Here is a 7,091-nt window from a genome sequence, read left to right as displayed (position 1 = left end):
GTTTTTCCCCCAGAGGACACTAGGAAAAATGGAGCAGTTTTAATAGAGGAAAACTTGCTCTTCTGATGAATATATTTTCTTGCTCATCTAATATGAAGCAATTGTTTGTTAGCAGCATAAACAGCCAGTTTTTGTTCTCAGGTAAAGTATCTTACGGATTTTGCTAATAGAAGGTGGAACTGGGCATGCCTTGCTTCTGCCTAACAAAACATTTGTCTATTCAAAGTGAAATCTCAAAATATACTTGCATGATTTCTGGGAAGTTAAAGCTAATTTGTAGTGTTTTCAGTGAATCAATGAGCCTGATCATGGTATTCAAATAGCCTAACTTCGTTAAGTTTCTGCTATAAGCAAATATTTAATAACGTTTTTATTAACCATCTTAAGGCTTAAAATTGTGTAACATATAGCCACATATTGTTTAATTGTTGACCCCCCACCAAATGCTTCATAAGATGTCACATGCTTTGGTTCAGTTTCCAGAAAAAGACTCTTCTTTCTAAATGTGTTTTGTGGTGATGAGATTATCTGATCTAATTTCTTCAGCTTTCCCCTCCAGATGAAGTCTTTGCTCAATGAGGGAGTTTTCTCTTGCTAAGGTGGAGATAAATGAGTCCTATAAATCCAGGAGGGCTTTAGCCCTGCTATAGCCCTGGAAAGAAACGCCTACTGGCTCTGTAAGCCCCAAGACTGCAGGGGGTTGCAAGCTGGGAGCAAACAGTAGAGTAAAAATCATGGTGTGCCTACCTGTGTTACGCCTAGGATAGCATTTGGGACAGAAGATGGAGCTGGAAGAGCTTTTGACTCTGGCCAGTAGAGCCCTTTTAATGTTGTGGTTACCTGAGGGGTCTGAGTTCTCCTGCCTACCTTATCCTGCAGTGTGGGTTTTTTTGGCAGGTCCTCTGACACTCCTTGGGATCCCCCCAGCAGGGCTGAGATGGGAAGCCTCCCGGCAGCCTCTTTGGCTGTTCTCTGCCCATTCCTGCAAGAGCAGGTGCACTGTGCTCAGTCTTCCATGCCACTTGCTGATCCTCCATCGACAAGTGGAAACCATTCCCTGCAATGTGCTTGGATAGGGCAGGAAGAGAAAGCAGTTAAATTGAGAAACTTCTTTGCCAACTATGCTTCATGGTCCCTCTCAGTAGAAAGCTTTTTTTTGTCCTTCTCCTGTCTAAACTAAGGCTGAAATTTAATTTGTATGGGTTCTGGTCACGCAATACCCTTGGAATGAATCTTATAAAACAGCCTGTGTCAGGCCTGTACAATTTGTAGACCTGCTTAGTCTGAATGAGCTTTAACTTTGTTATGTTAGTACAGAATAATTAGCAGAAAACCAAAATGCAATTTTGTCTAAAAGAATGGCACTTCTGGGGCTTTACCTCACCTATAGCCTTGCAAGGCTTTTAGTGTCCTGTCAAGCAATCTGTCAGAGCAGGAATGTTGAGTGCATTCATTTTTTACTTCAGTTCTTTTTTTACAGGAGCTCAAGTGACTCCACTGAAACTCTGGCATTTATCACAGACAAAATTAGGTCAGAAGAGAGCACAGAGGTACTGAACTGAAAAGAGATAAATTCATCTTTAGAAGACAAAAGAAGTCTCAAACTGCAAACTTAGGTTTAATTTGTCTTCTCCACATAAGGTAAGACTTTTCCTAAGGGATTTTCCAGGCAAGCTAAGGCTGTCTTTGATGTAAATGTACTATTAAGTTTTGTAGGAGGAATGTTAATATTTGTTTGTTGAGCTATATAAATTAAAGTAACTGAAGAATAGTATTTTTCCTAAAAGTAAACAAAAGCAGCCTAGGGAAGACTCTGTTTCAGTTTGGTCTTGTGGTTAGTGTCCAGTTGTGGAAGCTGCTGAGCATGTTTAGGTAGCAGCAAGACTGGTGGGATTTATTTGTCATCATTTATTTGCAGGACCCCAGTACTTGTATTCTGGTTACTGCAAGTCTGGTGATAAAGCTGATAGATAAAATCTGATTGTATGTATGACTGACTGGTGGTGTGACATTATCTGATGTGAAAAATTTCAGCTTTCCAATTTGCTATTAAGAAAACAAATATTAGCATCTTTGCTGTAGAACGTGTTCCTTAATTGCATATGCTGTTACAGTGTAGATAAGGTTTGAATTTTTTGGTGCAATTGCCACTTGCTCTTCATGTCATGTAAATCTGTTATTACCCAGATATTTTTTTCTTTATGGATTCTTCTTGTCTAAAAGCTTTTGCAAGCAATTAATTCTCATGTCAATTCACTACCTAGAGCCATAACACTATTGCCTCTAACAATAAGCTGATTGAGAATAGGTAATTCCAGTTTTATCAGTTGCTTATGATACAAATCCCCAGTAATTATTGAAAACTTTCTTCCAGCCAACCTACAGCTCTCTGCAAGAGAGGAATCATGTGGTTCACATGGTACAGCACACTTCATCTAGCATTTAATAGTCCTGGTGAATCAGAGTCTTTTGCAGCAGAGGGAAGAAGATTGGAAAGATTGCATACACGGTAGATGGTTTCTGACAATTGTAATAATGTATAACATCATGTACTGTACACCAGTTAAAATAAAAATATTTAAATCCAGCACGAAGAAAGTCAAGAAAAGACATGTGGTTCCAGATGTTCTGTAGTTTGTAGCAAATCAAGCTTATGAAGAGAGTCCACATAGTCCAAGTGAAAATGAGTAGAAGAAAATTTGACATTTGGACCTTAATACTGATTCATACTTATAGTGCATACTTCTAGTTGGGGTTAAATATAGCAGTGTTTAGAAAACCACCTAGACCTATTTTGAATGCAAAGTAGATACTAGTCAAAAAAGAAAAAAACCTATCTGAATGAAGATCTTGTTTTCCCTTATCTCTTAGCAAAACTGTGTGGGAGTGTACTGCTGCTATGCAAATTGTATTTGACAAAAGTAGTAGGTGTCTGTTTAAGAGCATCTCTTATCACCAAGTCATTTCTAATAATAGCTTAACTTTTGATACTCCTGATATTACAAATACTTTTAATAAATATTTTATAACAACTTGTCAAATCCCTATGTAAAAGCATTGACTGTATTTGCAGCTGTATCTTGGGATGTCAGACAATAACTTTTCAAGCTAATTTACTTTAAGCATTATTCTCATTTAGCACATCCCATAGTAAAGTCAGATTCTGAAAGGTAAGGACAGCCTTTTTATAATGTTGGTAAATCAAAGTTAGACTGTCAAGATCCTACTGTTATTGCTAGAACATTTAATTAACCAGCTTCTAAAGAATTACCACATCTGCATATGGGAAGAATAAATCAGTGAGGTAGAAAGCACAAGACCTTCTTAACGTCCTTGTAAATAACATGGAAAATCTGAAGATTTGCCTGGAAGCTGTTGTAAAAGAAAAATGTAGTTTAATGTGCTGACCTGATTCTGTTCCTCTTGGTAACCTTGCTATAAGGTTTTAAGTCAGATGGAGCGCATCTGATAACCTAATAGAAAGCAGAATGGATAATGAGGTGTTTTAAATTAAACGCAAAAACATATTGATAGCTCTCAGATTGGGGTTGGGATTTTATTTTTCTTATTGGGTTTTTGGCCTTTCAAGTATGGTAAATGATTTTAGAGCATAAGTATGTACATCAAAGTGTGTTTGTTTTCATATGCTGTCACTTGAATTTGAAAAAGAAAAACCTGTGTTTGTGTGCATTGGCATACATATGTATGAGTGTACACACACATTATATTTCATTGAGATGGAAGATAATGATTGTTTTCTTAAGGATAACAGATTGCATTTTAACACAAGCTTTAAGAACTTAATGACGTTTTTTATCTATTTCTACCCCAAATGGATACAGTTATTATTTTCTTCAGATTTAATTAAAAGAAATACATTAAACCACCTTTTCTTCATCTTAAGTATCAGCCTTGTTAGGTACCATAGGTTAAAAATAGGACTGAGAAAATTAAGCTGTGTGTCTCACTAAGCAATAGTACATTTTCAAAGAAGATGATAATGGGGAATTACAGTAGCTCAAACTACTTTCTCTGATACCAAATGCTAGAGCATTTCTCTTTGAAATGCTCCCAAAGCTGCAGTTGCTCAGGGGCTATAAGGGGCAATCATTTGAGACAAGGACAAGTCAAATGTCTCTTTTGAAGTGCAAAATTTTATTTTTTGAAGCAGTATTCTCAAAATGGAAGATAAAAGTTCAGAGTCTTTTGCAAGAGAGCTTCAGTGCAATGTGCACTTTGGAGGAGTCACTGTGGTTTAAGTGTGAGTGATAAGGACTTTTGCTGTACTAAATGAAAGAGCAGGACTTCAAAGTTCAGTGTTTGCCTTGCAACAATTGCCGGTTTCTGATGTCCAGACTCTGAAGTGAGGTTGATCTTTGCTCTTAAAATTACTCATTTTGTCTCAGACGTTGAAATTGACTGGGAGAAGCCATACCTCCCTAAAGCTGAATTCTGGCTTTCATTTCAGCAGACTGCTTTAGGTAGGAATTGTCAGGATGCCTGCACAGCTCTGCGTTGTACAAGTGGAGCTGATGGGAAATATTCTAGTTAAAGAAACCTGATCTGATTTATAAGAAATCTTCCTGACTGCCCTTTGGGTGAGTGGAAGAAGAGACAAAGGTTAGGCTGTCAAGTAGCAAGTAACACCACTGTGAAAGCTTCTGCTAGGAAGCTGAGGTTCATGTTGAGGTTTTTGCCTTGCCTGCGTGAGTGGAAGAGCTCCCCAGCCACCAGCTTTCCAGGCAGAGTCTCTTTGCATTGTTTATACAGAGTGGAATAGCTCTACTCTGTAGAGGAACTTTCTCCAAAATAACTGGTGACCAAATTATGGCTTTGGGACCTTGGAGATCACAGTTCAAAACCCCTTTTTGACTCATTGAGAAGAATTTACTTTTGGAACAGCTTGAACACAGTGTTTGTCTGTCATGTAAAATCCCACTTTGAGCAAATCAGTTGTGTGAGTCTGTATCTCAGAAGGCCAGATGTGCCCTGAGAGCCAGGGTGTTCTGAAGGGAATCTGGGGCCATTTATTGTGAATGAATAGAAAAATTTGAAATCCCTCCATTTCTGTCGTGATGAGACTTTTGTTGTTGTTTAACTGTTGACCTTCCACGGGATTTCTCTGTTAGTTTGTAGGGCAGTTTGTAATAACACCACATGAGTGTTGCTGACAGGGTGAAATGGGCATGTGACCATATGACCCTTTCTTACCTCCCTCTTAGCTCTTGCAGAATGCTTGTTAAATGCCAGGCATTGCTCCCATCATCTGCAAGGAGTGAGTCAGGACTGTGAAGCAAGCTGGGCTGTCTGTGAGATCCCAGCTTTGCCCTGAAGGGTGTGGAAATAATGAGGGAACTGGAAAAGGAGGGAAGTGCAAAAGAAGGCAAAGAAGTACAGATCATTTAAATATTATTCTACATACAGTGAATTAAAAATTCCTGTCTAAAATGAGCGTGGTCCCCACTAAATGAGCTCCAAATTCGCTGGCTGAATAGAGTATGACTGCATGATAATGGGCTTCTGTGAACTGATTTTTATTTCGATGAATGGGACCCCCTGTGCTCCTATATAGCAGTCTGTTGTGAGATATCCATGTGACTTTAGCCTGTTCTCTTGTCTTCTTCATTGCCTCCTCATTGCTTTATTCCCTCACTGTCCACTTGAGGCCTCTTATCAAATTGCTGCCCCCTGTTCTGTGCCTCCTTGTCTGTCCTGCCTGTGCTACTGCTGTTAAGGGCCATCAAGTTGATCAGAGGGATGCAGCACCTCTCTTGTGAAGAAAGGCTGAATGAATTGGTGTTGTTCAGCCTGGGAAGGCAATGAGGTGATCTAATTTCAGCCCCATGGTGCCTGAAGGGAGCCTACAAAAAGGGTGGAGGCTATTTGCGAGAACATGTAGTGACAGCACAAGGGGGAATGGCTTCAAACTGACGGAGAGTAGGTTTAGGTCAGATGTTAGGAAATAATTCTTTGCTATGTACGTGGTGTGGCACTGAATAGGTTGTATGGGGGACTTGTGGCTGCGTGATCCCTGGAAGTGTTCAAGGCCAGGGTGGATGAGGCTCTGAGCCTGGGGTTCTGGTCTAGTGAAAGGTGTCCCCGTCCCTGGCAGTGGGTTGGAACGAGATGAACTTTAAGGTCCCTTTCAACCCAAACTATAAAATCAGACTAAACAAGATTTGCCCACGCTGTGCTCAGGTGAGTGTTCAGGCATGCTTCAGAAGGAGAGCCAGTGATTGCAACAAAATTAAATTAAATTATTACATTTTAAGTTGCAGAGAATGTATAGATCAGTTGGGCTTGCTATCTTGTTAAGGCAGGCCTATTTGGAAAATTACCTCTAAATATTTTTAAATGTCAAAGCATACACCTAGATGAAAACATATTCCTCACACTCAGATGAGCATGTATTCCAGAGCATATTGGAAAGAAACCCTGGTGCAGTAAATGCAGCTCCCTGATATATGAGAATGAAGACAGCAGTGTTAACTGCATGTGTGACAGCAGGACTGTAATCAGTCCAAGGTTACTGGGACCGTGCAGCCCAGTGTCACATCTCTGGAAGTTGCCAGCACTGGATGCTGAAGAAAGAAAGTGTAACCTATCAGCAAACAGTAAAACTTCCAGGAATATTTTCCTAACCTTCAACAATTTGTAGTTCAGCAAATTTACGAACCAAGGGTAGTGACTTTGCAGTAAAAAACTGAATAGGTGCACACTGAGTGTTTGTAATGAGGGGGTGAACACTCATTTAGCAAATATTATATGAGCACATAAAGAAACTCTGTTCAGTCTGTATATACAAATTAGATGGGGAATTAATTTCCCCATTTCCTGTCTTATGAATGTTTTAGTTAAGAATGGTTATACTATTTTTAGTGAAGTTCTGAAAACAAGGGAGAAGTCCCATGGTAACGAGTGATTTGATAGGGGAAATCGAAGAGTGATATTTAAAAAAAGTTAAGAAATGTTCTGGATGTTGTGAACAGTGTTTCCTATTCCCATTACAATGTTAGTGTTTAAAGGTGAGCAAATTCTTTTGAATCTTGGGGCTTAGTCATTCATTTATAGATGAATTGGCTTAGCATGAC

General features: G+C 39.2%; 1 protein-coding gene across 1 annotated transcript in view; it reads left to right on the top strand.

The window, feature by feature from the left end:
* The first annotated feature begins 1,469 nt into the window (after positions 1-1,469).
* LOC146445479 (uncharacterized) overlaps positions 1,470-7,091 on the top strand; it is a 335,842-nt gene continuing 330,220 nt past the window's right edge. Inside the window, exon 1 of the transcript XR_014855136.1 lies at positions 1,470-1,641. The gene's annotated coding sequence lies outside the window, so the exon portion shown is untranslated. The remainder of the gene's footprint in view (positions 1,642-7,091) is intronic.

Source organism: Lichenostomus cassidix, chromosome 1 (genome assembly GCF_008360975.1).
Source record: "Lichenostomus cassidix isolate B80296 chromosome 1, HeHo_3.0, whole genome shotgun sequence".
Classification (NCBI taxonomy): domain Eukaryota; kingdom Metazoa; phylum Chordata; class Aves; order Passeriformes; family Meliphagidae; genus Lichenostomus; species Lichenostomus cassidix.
The sequence above is the reverse complement of the archived record's forward strand: the minus strand, read 5'-3'. Positions and strand labels throughout refer to the sequence as shown.